The sequence below is a fragment of the Moschus berezovskii genome, chromosome 27, assembly GCF_049115385.1.
Source record: "Moschus berezovskii isolate FMDL1 chromosome 27, NW_MosBer_1.0, whole genome shotgun sequence".
Taxonomy (NCBI): Eukaryota; Metazoa; Chordata; class Mammalia; order Artiodactyla; family Moschidae; genus Moschus; species Moschus berezovskii.
This window is the reverse complement of record NC_142486.1, coordinates 3,244,483-3,259,462: the sequence shown is the minus strand read 5'-3', so window position 1 is coordinate 3,259,462 and position 14,980 is coordinate 3,244,483. Positions and strand designations below refer to the sequence as shown.

General features: G+C 54.7%; 1 protein-coding gene and 1 pseudogene across 1 annotated transcript in view; both read left to right on the top strand.

Moving 5' to 3' along the window:
* The window catches only part of MMD2 (monocyte to macrophage differentiation associated 2), a 70,858-nt gene that overhangs the window by 12,633 nt on the left and 43,245 nt on the right, over positions 1-14,980 (top strand). The window lies entirely within an intron of this gene.
* On the top strand, positions 8,011-13,171 carry LOC148773605 (uncharacterized; annotated as a pseudogene).

The window sequence follows — 14,980 nt, the reverse complement described above, 5'->3', positions numbered from 1 at the left end:
GCAAGACCCCCAATCAGAGTTACCCTCCAGGCTGCCAGGCCTGGGTAGGGTGTGAAGACCCAGTTCCCTCACTCCTGGAGGGTCTCCCCAGATTCAGAATGCCCTTGGGGATCTGTTGAAGCCAAGGCTTCACTGCAGCCCAAGGGCTCGCCCTGCCCTGCCGCCCACCCCAAAAATAGCGCCTTAATAAATCCGCTCACTAGGCTCATCTCAGAGCCTGTGTCCTGGGAACCCAGCTGGTGGAGCTGCTCCTTTCTTTTCTGGTCAGATCTGAAGCCAGCTGCTGGGGGAGGGGTCAAGGCTGGAAAGGAGCAAGAGTCCCCCTCCCCAGCTATCTCCCTGGCCCCCAACCCTGGCTCCCTGGGCGGGGAGTTCTGTCAGGCTCAGGCCCCGGCATACGGTGGCCTGAACAAGGGATGCATGGTCCAGTCCCAGGTTGGGCCGATGACAGAGAATGGAGCAGCCTGTTTAGACCAACACTCCAGCAGTGACGGACACACTTAATGTAGGTTGTAAAGTCTGGAATGTGCTATAAAATCTGAGATACATATGTATATGTAAACCACTTTGCTTCCCTGGTGACTCAGAGAGCAAAGAATCTGCCTGCAATGCAGGAGACCTTGGTTCGATCCCTGCATCAGGAAGATCTCCTGGAGAAGGGCAAGGCTCCCCTTTCCAGTATTCTTGCCTGGAGAATCCACGGACCAAGGAGCCTGGCAGGCTACAGTCCATGGGGTCACAAATAATTGGACACGACTGAGTGACTAACACACACACATAAACCATCTTTATATAATTCCATCCATATGCATGTATATACAGCTACACACACACACATGCACACATGTATACACACACACCACATGTACACACAACACACATGTACACATGTATATACATATGTCATACATAGATAAGACACACGCTGGCTCCAAGGTGGCACGAAGGAAGAAGCTGTTTTCCCAAAAGCTCCCTCAGAGCCCTTTGATCTGAGTCTGGAAGAACAAATTGAGGCCTGCCAGGCAGATTAAGGCGGAAAGGCGTTCCAGGCAGAGGAAACAGCATCCGTGTGGTCACAGAGCGGGAGCAAGCCATGTGTGTTTGGAGGAGTTTGGAGTCACTTACTGTGATGGTGGGTGAGGCCCTTTTCTCCTGATGCCACCCTGAGGCCATGGATGAGGGAGACTGGCCTGATCTGGTTTGCATTTTAGAGAGACTGCTCTGGTAGGCAGGGGCTGGGAAGGAGGGGTCCTGGCCTGGCAAGGACTCTGCTGGGCCCTTGAAGCCCGGTGGGGTGGGCAGGTCCTGGGCCCCTGTTCTCGCCCCTTCTCTGTGGCTGGTGGCACTTGGGTGGGCCTGTGAGTTCAGCCCCAGGAAGCTTCCCTGAGTCCTCCCTCCACTCCAGGGCCTGTCTGGCCCATGGAGGGTCTTAGCTTCCCCCGCAAGGCCTGGATCTTTGCAGGGCCCTCAAGATACAGGCGACCAGTAGTGGCCCACTCTTGGGGTACGACCCAGGCACACTGGGCGCCCCACCCCCGCCTCCAGGGAGGGCAGCACAGAAGTTGAGCCCTGGACCCATCCTCCCTGGCTTTGCCTCCTGACCCCTCCTCTCTACGCTGACTGTGGGCACGTGATTGAACTTCTTTCTACCTCAGTTTCCCGCTTTGGACAACAGGGAGGGAAATCTACCAAGGGATGCTGAGAGATGAAGAGTAAATCTGTGCAAACCACACACTTTGCAGGTAGTAAGGTCTCAGCTCACATCGGCTCGTACTGCAGTTCCCATTTCAGCCCTGAAATCAGGATGTGTCTTAGCATTCTATGACCTCTTCATTGGCAATAACAGCCAGACACTGGGAACGGCCCAGGTGCCAGTCAACAGTGGAGTGCCCACACTAACCTCGGCACACCCACCCCCCGGGGAACGGATTTGGCGATAAAAGGAATGAGTTACTGATCCATGAAGCAACTTGGATGAATCTCAAAGGCATTACGCTAAAGATCAAAGGATATCAAAGGACATCAAAGGCATGATGTTGAATGCAGACTGTATGAGAAGTCTAGAACAGGCAAAACTAACCCGAAGGGTGGTTTTCTCTGGGAGTGGGGGTGGAGATTGACTGTCACATGAAGGAACTTTCTGGGGTTCTATATCTTGAAAGAATTTGGCTTATGCGTGTGTATGTTCTTGTCAAATACCCATGAATGTTCGCTCAAGATTTGTATTTCATTTTTTGGTAGATTTTCTCCTAAGAAAGGACCGTAAACACATATTCAACTCTAGTTAATGATATGTACCTTAGTGTCTATTATGACTCCAAACTACTTTGAAATGCACTCAAAAAAAAAAAAAAAGTTGGAATGATGTGTGGATCGAGGCATAGAAACGTGACGGGACCAAATGCTAGCCATAGATTCTGGGTGGTGTGTATATGTGTGTTCGCCGTATCATTCTCTGAACTCTGTATGCCTGAAAGAAGTTCGTGATGCCACGCTGGCAAAAATAATTGCCAGCAATTTATTTTCCTGAGTGTCACCCAGAAGTGCGCCTCACCTGGATGGCGTCTTAGATTTGATGGAGACGAGAAGCTGGGTCTCAGCGGGGAATTGCTGGGGGCGGGGGCGTACCCTCGGTGACTTCTCTTCCTCCATTTCCACTTGCAGACATTCTTTATATTTATTTCTGGCTGTGTGCGAGGGCCTCCCCTAGTTGCGGGAGCGGGGGCTGCGCTCTGTCGCGGGCCAAGGGCTTCACGGGGAGCACGGGCTCTAGAGCGCCCGGGTCAGTAGTTTCACCTGGGCTTCATGTGTCCTCGCGGCACGTGGGAGTCTTCCCGGACCAGGGGTCGAATCCGTGTCCCCTGCCCTGGCAGGTGGACTCTTAATCACCGCACCACCCGGGAGGCCCTTGAAGACACGTGGATTCTGTCTCCCAGCATCTCTATTCTCTGCTCCCTCAGCTCAGCTGGCTGTCCCTGCCCTAAATGGAAGCTGGTCTCCTGTGAGCACCCCCGCTATGTCCTCTGTAGCGTGGAGAGGGCCGCGCACCCACACCCCTGCTTAAAACCTGTCGCCTCTCCAGAGCCCAGAGGGTGTTGTCCAGACCCCTCACCCAAGCTGCCTCTGCACACACCCTTCCCTCTGCCTGGAAGGCGCTTCCTCCCTGCTGCCCCTGGTCCTTCCGGCTCATGTCCAGCCATCAGACAGTCTCAGCTGAGATGCCTTCCCTCAGCCCTGGCCCCCGAGGCAAAGCCGCTTCCCCTTTGTGGTCCCCGCATCCCCCCAAGACCTCACCTGTGATTTGGCTGTTGCTTTCCCCAGGCCTGCCTGCTCCATCCACCTGGTGCCTCAAGTGGGGAGGCTGGGGGACTGAAAGAGAAATTCTGGAGACCAGCAGGGGGTTTGCTGTGAGGTCAGTGTGGGTCCCCAGCCTCCTGTCCAAGCCTTAGTCGGTCGATTGAACGGGAATCACTGTCCAACTGTTGAAAGGATCATGCGATGATGGATGTGAAGAGTCAGGCAGGTGACAGGTACTCAAATTTATCGCTTGGGTATCAGACAAATGGTTTGCGATCATCACACCGGACCACACACTCTAGACGGCCAGGACCGTGCCTGCTTTTAGCTCCCAGACCCTGCTAGGAACATCGTAGGTGCCCATTCATATCTACTGTTGGAGATTAATGTCACCAAGAGGGAGGGGGAGGAGGATCGGGTCAGGACGTGCTGGGGGGCTCCAAGCAGAGATGGCCCCATGGTTGGGGGGGTGATCTGGGTGATGGGGAATGTCAGGGCTCCCAGAAAGGGGGTAGAGGCATGGGCAGTTGGGCAGGCTTTATCTCGCCCACCTGCTTTGCGCTCTGCCCCTCCGAATCGCTAGGAACGCGCTGAGTGTGTGATCAACATCTGTTCGATCATGCAGGGGCTCCAGGCTTAGGCAGACTCGGCGGTGATTTGCAGTCTAGCTGTGTGGCTTAACTTGGCTGAGCCGGCTTCCTCACCTGTAAACTAGAGAGAGGATTCAGGGGAAACAGACTTTCCATAATCACATCAGGTCCAGCCTGCCTTTGTTCCCTGGTGATTCTGCAAGGTGGGTGCTACTTCCCCGATTCTACAAGTTGGGGGGTGCTGAGGCTGGAACGCCCCCCACCGGCCTTGAGTCCCAGGGAGGCCACTTCAGAGCTTTCCAGGCACTGTCCCGCCTGGCCCGGGGGTGGTGCTGGTGCCTGCTTTGGGGCTCGGGGGACCGGAGGAGGAGCAGCAGAGAGGGAGGGGGCCTCGCGAGTGGGGCTGCAGCCAGGCGAGGCTGACTGGCTGACCGTCTCGGTCCATGAGCTGTCACCGTGGCGGGCCCAGGTCCCATCTGGAGATGAGGCGTGTCACCCAGTCCCAGGAGAGGTGAACTAGGCTTTGGTGACAAGGCTGGGCCAAGCCTGCAACCACAGAGCTAGCAGGAGCCGGGACTTCCAGGTGATGCTAGTGGTAAAGAGCCCGCCTGCCAACGCAGGAGACATAAGAGACGCTGGTTCGATCCCTGGATCAGGAAGGTCCCCTGGAGGAGGGCATGGCAACCCACTCCAATATTCTTGCCTGGAGAATCCCATGGACAGAGGAGCCTGGAGTCCATGGGGTCACATGGAGTTGGACATGACTGAAGCAACTTAGCACACACGCGCACACACACACACACACACACGCACGGGCTTGCACCAGGGTCAGCAGCGAGCAGGGCAGGACTTCCCTTTGGGGCGGGGCTGGGGCCGACCCGGGGCCTTTGCCCCCAGGGCAGGGGCCTGAGGCTTGTCCACCAGCCCCTGCTGCCCCTGGAGCCCACCTATCTTCTTTCTCACACGCAGCCCAACCCTGACTCTGGTGCAGGAGTCAGGCCCCTGGTTGCTATAACAACTGGATCCCGGTGGTAAAAATAGTAACTTATTTTTTATTCAACTTCTCTTGCTCTTGGAGGAAAAGAAAATCCATTTCTAGGCTCGTATTTTCTTACGGGGGTCTTCTCTGGGGCCCTGCTGAGCCCACTGGCAAGACCTGCTTGAAGGTCGACTGTACTGGGGGCTGGGAGGAGGCGAGCGGACCCGGAGCTGGGGGAGGCCCAAGCCCCCCATCTGAGCAACTCTGCTGGGCCCCTGGGGTTGTGGTTAGCAGGGGGACACCCTGAGCCTGGCCTGGCTATTCCAGAAAGTGGGGGACTCTCACATTGAAAAGCCAGCAGGGGTGTTTTTTTGTTTTGGAAATTTAGGTGGAGGGCATTGGAGGAGGAGGACTGGCTGGTGCCTGGGGACAGGTGTGTCCTGGTGCAGCTGATGGTGAGGCTGGGGGCAGAGGTTGGGGGTCAGAGCAATGGCGATGGAGGTCGTCAGCAAAAAATAGCCACGATGTGCAGGGCTTGGCCTTACCTGCCTCAGTTTGACTTTGGGCTCCTGGAGGTCTAATAACTCCTTGGAACAGGAGGTTCTGTGTGGGCAGTGAGCTCGGAGTCTGCAGAGTAGGGCTCCTCAGGCTGTGTGACCTGGGGAGGGTCCCCTAGTCCCTTTCAGCCTCACTTTCCCTCCTGTATACAAGGGGAAGAGGCGCTGGCCATCACTGCTGTGAGCCCCGCCCTTGTTAACCACGAGACCCCGTAAGAAACACATTTTCCATCCTAACCGGGACCCAGATGTGTACAAACAAAAGTTTTTTGGATGTGTGTGCAGGCTCAGTCCTGTCTGACTCTTTGGGACCCAAAGGATCATAGCCCGCCTTGATCCTCTGTACGTGAGATTTTCCCGGCAAGAATACAAGATCCTCCTCCAGGGGGATCTCCCAACTCAAGGATCGAACCTGTGTCTCCTGCAATGGCAGATGGATTCTTTACTGCTGAGCCACCGGGGAAGGCCTTTCTTGAACATGACCTGTTCCTATTGTGTCTCTTTAAACTTTGCTTTCTTTTTAAATGCTGCTCACCATCCCGAGGTTGACTCCACGATCGTCTCATGTCGTGTGGTCCCACAGAACCTTCCATGATGTTGGCAGTGGTCAGATATGGTAGACCCTTGAAATATGACTAGTGTAACCTGCACGAGGCTGATGGCCGCTGTATTGGAAGTCACAGCCTTAGCAGGTCCAGAAAGCAAGTCGAACCCACGGGGCTTCTTCCAGCCCAGCCCTCCTGGCCCCTCCTCACTGGCGGGACCCTTAGCCCTGCCAAACCCTGTGGCCCACACGTCCATCCCTTGGCCTTCATGCTTGGCTTTATCCCTTGGCACTCATGCCAACCTTGACCTCAAGCTCACCTGGCCAAAACCCCATTCATGACCTCCGGCTTCCTGTTGCTCCCACTCTGGTCTCCTCCTACTCCTTTCCCCGCCCCCTCCCTGTGCTGTGCTGTGCTCAGTGGCTCAGCTGTGTCAGACTCCTTGTGACCCCATGGACTGCAGCCCGCCAGGCTCCTCTGTCCATGGGATTCTCCAGACAAGAATACTGGAGTGGGTTGCTATGCCCTCCTCCAGGGGATCTTCCCAACCCAGGGACAGAACCCAGGTCTCCCACATGGCAGGTGGATCCTTTACCACCTGAGCCAAAAGGGAAGCTGCTGCTGCTAAGTCACTTCAGTCGTGTCCGACTCTGTGTGACCCCACAGATGGCAGCCCACTAGGCTCCCCCGTCCCTGGGATTCTCCAGGCAAGAACACTGGAGTGGGTTGCCCTTTCCTTCTCCAAAAGGGAAGCTAGGTGGGATCAATACCCACCCAGCAGGGCCAGCCAGAAACCCAGGGGCCATCCCCCACTTCTATTCCTTCATCAGCAGGGTCTGGTGGATTTTACCTCCTAAGCACTCCTGGATCCCTTCCCTTGTCCATCCTGCACCCCCCCCCCCCCACCACCAAGCCCCGTTGTGGCCTCTGAACACATATACCTGCAACCCTTCTGGTCCTTACCCATTCCAGGTGTGTGCTCAGCGTCTGGAACCCAGAAATGAATTTGATGCAGTCCCTTTGTCTTTCCCCTTCTTGTTCCAGCTACCTTGGGGCAGAGGACGTGGGTGGGATTATTCTCTGACTGTGTAGTAAGATCTCAAATAAAGCTGGTTATAAAAAGTAGCAAGGAGCTGGGACTTGGGAAGGGAGGGGCGGGGAGAGGCGTGTGTGTGCGAAGGGATGGCCTGTCCTTGTTTGGGGACTTGTCCTTCCCTGTGGAGGCTGGCCTGCCCTCCCGCAGCCCCTCGGGGTGTTGCCTCTTTCAGTAGGTGGTTTCACAGAGCCCATCACCCAAGCCAAGGTCCTCTAAAAGAGAAAGCCGCATTTTGTACAGACTCAGGGTGGAGGTGGGCAGATCCTGGGTACCTGCAATCTGGCGACCAAATGTCCAGACGCTTGCGCCCGTCTGGGAATCACGAGGGTCCCCAGAATCATAGCCTCTGGGAGTTGGGGGGGGTGGTTCCGCAGAGACTGCGGCCATCCCCCTGGGGCCGTCGAGCCTCGAAGGGGCGTCAAGGCGGTGGGGGTTCGCGAGCTACAAGTGTCCTCTGGGGCCGGGCACGCGAGGGGCTGCAGGGCAGGCTCGCCTGCAGGCTCCGCACGCCTTGCAGCCCAGCCCCGGCCAGGGCCGGGGGCGGGCGGGGGAACAGCAAGGCGAGGGCAGCGTGGCTCCGTCTAACAGGCCGTCTTCTGGCCGGAAGAACTACAGGAGGAGGGGGCCGGGGAGTGAGGGGAAGGGGCCGCATTCGGAAGCCCCGCGGCCCCCCTCCAGGGCCCCCGCCCCCCAGCGAGGCCGCCAGGGGTCCGCCCCGCGCGGGGCGGGGGCCGGGGCCGCGGGGACTCAGGCGATTGGCGCGGAGCCCCCCCGCCCCGCGCGCCACCATCTGCTCGGGATTTGGCGTCGGCGGCGCCCGGCTCGGCTCCAGCGCGGCTCCGCGCGCCCCCGGCCGCCCCCGCCCCGCGCCCGCCGACCTGCGGCGCCCGCCTCTCCGAGTTGCCGCGGTCGGAGCCCCCGGCTGGGGGCTCATGGAACCGCCGCGATGTTCGCCCCGCGGCTCCTGGATTTTCAGAAGACCAAGTACGCGAGGTGAGTGGCGGGGCCGCGCGGGCGCGGGGGCGCGGGTCCGGCTCCCCGCCCGCCAGCGCGTCCCCGACCTCGCCGCCCCGAGGACTCGGGGTGGCCGGCGGACCCTGCCCCCGGGCCGGAGGAGCCCGGACGCGAGGCGTCGCGGTCTTTGTGAGCTCCGCGCCCTGGACCCGGGAGGCGCGCGGTTCCCAGCGCCTCAGACACACTTAGCGGGGTGCCCTGGGGCCAGTCGCTTCACCTCTGGGAACCTCGATTTCCAGGTCTGCGAGGCGGGGAGAACGAGCGTCCCCACCCCCGGGACCCCCCCGCGAGGGTTAAGTGAGACGATCCCTTGAAAGCACTTTGCACGGGCTCAGTCGCTACCTGGAGCTTTTGTTAAAGATAAAAGGCGTTGGCCAGTACAGCCCCTGTCCCCACTGACCACCGCTGTCCCCGCGCCGCCCCGTCCCCTCAGCCACCCCTGTCTCCCCTGTCCCCCGATCAACCTGTCCTCCTTGACCACCCCTGTCCCCCCTGACTGGCCCTGTCCCCTCACCACCCCTGACAGCCCTCAGAGCAAGCAGGATGAATGGGTAAGTGCTCTTTTCCGGTGGGTAAACTGAGCCTCAGGGCCAGGACCTGTGCGTCTTGGCCTTTTCGTAATATGAAATCCGTGGTCCCTCCTGAGCCTCGGCTTCCTCTTCTAAAGTGGTGATTTCAGATTGCTGAATAGAAGCCAAGGTCCTGTGGCTCAGATTCCCAATTAAGGGGTTGGGGGAGGGGAGGGAATATTAAATGGCTCTAAGATTTGGGGAGGGTGGGCTTACTTGCAAGCTGGATGAAAACCCTTTTCTAGGGTTGCCCCTTGGCCTTCAGGGGTTTCAGGGGAGGAGAGGCTGCTCTGGAGGTGCAGCCCTCGCTCTGCCTCCTGCCCCAGGGGGAGCCTGATCTGGGAGAGGACACTCGCCCAGCCATGCCCTGCCCCGCCCCTGCCCTCTCCCCACGCCTCCTGCCTCCGAGGGTGGAGGGGGCAGGTGGTGAGTTGAGCTGGGTGGGCGTCATTTTTGCTGTGGCATAACACGGCTCATTGTCTCCTGGCAGTTGTTGAGGGCCCCTGGTCCCACGACATCTCTGAGAGTTCCTGTCAGAGGGAGCACAGCTTGGCCCCAGAGGAGGGCTGAGCAGGGCTGGGGGCAGGGAGAGTGGGTCCTTTCCCCCTCAGGCTCATCTCTGTTTCCCCTGGAGGGAGCCGCGTTGTGTCTCCTTCATAAAGTTGGGGAGTCCCGCTGGAAAGGGGATGCTAGTGGGAATTCCTGTGGAGTTTCTCTTGGCGCAAAGGTGGGAGGGGTTGGCTGCACAGATCTGTGAGGTCTCCTCCGGTGTGGATACTCGGACTTTCTTAGGCTTTTCTCAAGGGTCCTGTATGCTCCTGTGAGATGTAAGTTGGTGGAGTGTTCACTCAAAGGGAAGGGGGCCTCCCGGAACTGGAGGCTACATATACAGACACTGGGGGAAGGAGCTCTGTCCCACACCCGCTGTGTGATCTTGGGTAGGTGTCTCAACCTCTCTGGACCTCTGCTGGTTAATCTGTAAGATGGGCGGTTGGTGTAAATGATGGGTAGATTTAGGCACTGGTGCTGCCTGCTCTCTTTGGAGAAGGCGATGGCACCCCACTCCAGTACTCTTGCCTGGAAAATCCCATGGATGGAGGAACGTGGTAGGCTGCAGTCCATGGGGTCGTGAAGAGTTGGACATGACTGAGCGACTTCACTTTCACTTTTCACTTTCATGCATTGGAGAAGGAAATGGCAACCCACTCGAGTGTTCTTGCCTGGAGAATCCCAGGGATGGGGGAGCCTGGTGGGAGGCCGTCTATGGGGTCACACAGAGTCGGACACGACTGAAGTGACTCAGCAGCAGCAGCTGCCCGCTCTCTTACTGGAACAGAGCTCCAGCTGGGCTGCGGGCTGGACCGTGAGCCCTTTCTTTCATGCTGGTTCTGATGACTCTTCTCCGGGTGGTGAGCCCAGTGAGGAGACGGAGTGCATTGATTATTTCTGTTCTTTTCCTCCTGGTGTGGCCCTTTTTACCGTCCAGTCCACATATTAGGGCCATAATCAAGGCTTTGTGATTGAGTGAATTTAGTAGTATAACCGAGTTGTCTCCAGTAGAGATACCGTACAAGTCATAGAGGTAGTTTTAAATTTCCTAGTGGTAATTCAGTTTAATGTGTAGCTTATGTCCCAACTCAGTGTCACAAAAAGGTAAAAAGAAACAGGTGAAGTTAATTATGAGAATATAGTTAACTCTATCCAAAGGCCGTTCAATATGTAATCAATATAAACAAATTATTCAAGTGCTAAGTAACTACACACGGGTTGTCAGTGACTGCCACACTGAACAGGACAAGACCATCCTCCAGGGTGAGATATGGATGTTAATCCATTCAGGCTGCCATAATAAGGTACCATAGACTGGGTGCCTTATAATCAGCAGAAAATTATCCCTCACAGTTCTAGAGGCTGGAGGTCTGAGGTCTTGGTGCCAGCATGGTCTGGGACTGGTGATGGCCCTCTTCCAAGTTTCGGACTACTGATCTCTTCATATGTTAGACATGGGGCCAGCTCTTTGGCCTCTTCAGATAAGGGCACTAATTCCATTCATGAAGGCTCCACCCTCATGATCTGATTGTGTCTCAAGTGTTCTACCTCCAAATGCCATCACATGGGGGGCTGGATTTCAACATGTGAATTTTTTTTGGAGGCAGGAACACAAACATCCAGTTCTTAACGTTGCTGTTAGTTAAATGCTGTGTGACATTGCAAAAGATGCTTTCCCTCTCTGAGCCTCTGTTTCTCAGTGGCTGGTTGGACCAGTTGATCTTTAAGGTTCTAACCTCAAGTCCTTGAATGACTTATCTACATCCAGAAACTATATCGCAGAGCTATAGGAATTAAAGGCAGGGCGCGGAGCTCAGTGAATTGACCAATGCAACAGAATAGAGAGCCCAGAAACAGATTCATGCATGTAAAGGCATTTGGCTTTTGACAGAGGTGGCATTGCTGATCAGGCAGGGATGGTTTAGTGAATCAATGGTACTGAGACAGTTAATCAGATGGAAACAAGAAAACTGGAGCCCTACCTCACACCTTACAGAAAAAGCATTTCTAGATGGATTACAGATTAACAAGTGGAGGATTTCCCTGGTGGCCCGAAGGCTGAGACTCTGCACTCCCAATGCAGGGGACCGGGGTTCCATTGCTGGTCAGGAAACTAGATCCCACATGCCAAAAAGAAAAGTTTGCGAGTGGCGATGACGATCTGCTGATGCTGCTAAGTCACTTCAGTCGTGCCTGACTCTGTGCGACCCCATAGATGGCAGCCTACCAGGCTCCCCGGTCGAACACTGGAGTGAGTTGCCATTTCCTTCTCCAATGCATGAGAGTGAAACGTGAAAGTGAAGTCGCTCAGTTGTGTCTGACTCTTCGTGACCCCATGGACTGCAGCCTACCAGGCTCCTCCGTCCATGGGATTTTCCAGGCAAGAGTACTGGAGTGGGGTGCCATTGCCTTCTCCGAATGATGATCTAGTACAGCCCCCCACCCAATATATATGTATATATGTATATATATACACCTTGTACCGCAAGGAGATCCAACCAGTCCATTCTAAGGGAGATCGATCCTGGGTGTTCATTGGAAGGACTGATGCTAAAGCTGAAACTGCAATACTTTGGCCACCTCATGCGACGAGTTGACTCACTGGAAAGGACTCTGATGCTGGGAAAGGTTGGGGGCAGGAGGAGAAGGGGACGACCGAGAATGAGATGGCTGGATGGCATCACCGACTCTGTGGACATGACTTTGAGTGAACTCCAGGAGTTGGTGATGGACAGGGAGGCCTGGCATGCTGTGATTCATGGGGTCGCGGAGAGTCGGACACGACTGAGCGACTGAACTGAATTGAACACATATATTGTACATATATATATATACATGTATACATGTACATACATATATGTACATGTATACATGTATATATGTACATATATATATGACTTGGCTGTGGGCGGAAGAGGAGTGGACGCCTCAGCCCTGCCTGGTCCTTTCTGTCTCCCACTGGAAACGTCTACCCCACGTGCTGCAAGCCAGCTCGCCTACGCTCCGCCACGCGCCTTCCTTCTCGGAGTCGTGGCAGGTGTTGTCGCGAGATGAGCTCGCCAGAATGGTGGCAGCCCGTCAAGGAAAATTTTGAGTCCCTGGACCTGGCTGCTGCTGCTGCTGCTAAGTCACTTCAGTCGTGGCTGACTCTGTGTGACCCCATAGACGGCAGCCCACCAGGCTCCCCCGTCCCTGGGATTCTCCAGGCAAGAACACCGGAGTGTGTTGCCATTTCCTTCTCCAATGTGTGAAAGTGAAAAGTGAAAGTGAAGTCGCTCAGAACTTGCTAAAAAGTAGCCATGGTGGCAAATGCTGTTTGGGCAGGAGTCTGAAACTTCAGCCAAAAATGTAGAGTGTGGCAACCCAGCTGTTGATTGGAGATGGCACTTGGTGAAGGCCAGGGAAGCCTGGCGTGCTGCCGTCCACGGGGTCGCAGAGTTGGACACGACTGAGTGACTGGACAACTGGATGGTGTGCGGGTTTCATATCCCAGGAGGTGGGAAGCTTGGCTGCAGCGGCGTTGGGAGGTGGGTTTCTTCCCTTTCAGCTTGTGAACCATCCTGGGTCCATCAGAGTGGACTGGCAGCAGGTAGAGAAGGACACGGGAGAAAGCCAAGGAGCAGCTGAAGATCCACAAGAACATCCGGATACCTACACAGAAAGAGAGAAGCAGGAAAGTCAGTTGTGTCGGACTCTTGGTGACCCCATAGACTATAGCCCGCTGGGCTCCTACGTCCATGGAGTTTTCCAGGCACGAATACTGGAGTGGGTTGCCATTTCTTTCACCAGGGGATCTTCCCAACCCAGGGATCGAACCCATGTCTCCCGAGTTGCGGGTGGGACTCTTTACCGACTGAGCCACCAGGGAAGCTGCAGGTCAAGAGCAAAGCAGAGGAGCTGGTGTCGTTTGTGAAGAAGAATGTTCTAGCGACTGGTGGATTTGTTGGAGGCTTCCTGCTTGGCAGGGCGTCCTAAAGAGGATGACTTCACTTCCATTTTTCCTGTTTTTGCGCGCCAGCAGCCTCTTGACTCCACCCTAGACTAGCACTTCTCTCCCCCTCTTCTCCCGTAGCTTCCTACCTGCCATGGTGTATCTGAATGGTTTCTGTAGGCATCTGTTGGTTCACCTTGAAAACGACCATACTGTGAGCTTGACCACAGCCAGAGAGACGATAGACATTACCTTTTCTAGCACACTTCCCCTGGAATAATCTGTAGGTCAGCAAGCATATTCCTTTCTCCCCTACGTAAGATGCTTACCAGAACATGGTACAAGGTGGCCCTCTGTGGAGGATGAGTGGGCCCTCAAAGGCTGTCCCCAACTTGATTTGGAAAAGAACAAGCATATAAGATACCGTATGTTCTGCGTGGAAAGGAACTGCATGCATTTGCCTTTAACCATGAAAAAACATTTACAAGTGAAATTTTAAAAAATTGAAAACCTTTTGAAAAATTAAAGCAGTATCTTTGGGCCATCATGCTAGGTAGAGATTTCTGAAGGCACAGAGATGTAAAAACTATAAAAGATTGATCAACTCAACTACAATAGAAAATTTTACATTTTTATTCGCCTAAAACAAAAAGATGCCAAGAAAACAAGAGAAGACAAGCCGCAGACTTGGAGGACTTATTTGCAATACGTTTAACCAACAAGTAATTAATATCCAGAATCAGGAATTCCATGGTGGTCTGGTGGTTCAAGGGCTTCCCTGGTGGCTCAGTGGTAAAGAATCCACCTGCCAACGCAGGAGACACAGGAGACTTGGGTTTGATCCTGGGTCAGAAAGGTCCCCTGGAGAGAGAAATGACAACACACTCCAATATTCTTGCCTGGGAAATCCCACGGATGGAGGAACCTGGAGGGCCACTGTCCACGGGGTCGCAAAAGAGTCAGACACGTGCTGGCGACTAAAAGAACCACCACCACCAGTGGGTAAGACTATCCGCTTTCACTGTTGTGGCCTGGGTTCAATTCCTGTTTGGCGAGCGAAAATCCCACAAGCCACACAGCATGACCAAAAGAGTTTAATATCCAGAATCTATAAAGAACTATAGTGACAAAAAGACAACCCAATACGAAATGGGAAAAGAGAGCCCTTTCCGGAAGGGAGAACACAGATGAGCAGTAAGCATGTGAAAAACTGCTCTCTTGTGTTGGTGATCAAGGAAATCCAAAGTAAGAATCCTCGGGATGCCGTGCTTGTATTCAGTGTGTTGGAAGTCTGACAAAACTGTTATAATTGCTTTGGAAAACAGAAATTATCATGTGGACCTGGGCACAGCCTTTCTCTTCTGGGTGTCTGCCCTAGAGAAACTGCGTGCATGTGTACCAGGGGAAGATGGCCCAGAAACTTCTCATCAGCATTGTTCACAGTAAGCAAGACCTGGAGGCAGCCCAGAGGTCCACGCTGATTGTACAGGGTGTCCTCATATAGTGGAATAGTAATCCTGCAATGAAAACGAGCTCCAGTTCCAGAGAGTGTATGGATAGACTGCACGGATGTGCGCAAGAAAACATGAAAGCAAAACACGGAAGAAAGCATGACTCCAATCCTGGAACACTCGAAACCCTGCAAACCAGCTGTGTGGTTTAGGAATGCAGAGAGAGGCACGCAAAAAGTGAGAAAGTGATGATTACAAGGTCAGGTTAGTGGTCACCTCTAAGGGAGGGAGGGAAAGATACACAGGGTGCTTCTGGGTCTCTGTAATTCTTTTTAAAAAATATTTTTATTTATTTATTTTTGGCTGCGCTGGTCTTCGTTGCCGAGTGGGGGCTTCTCTCTA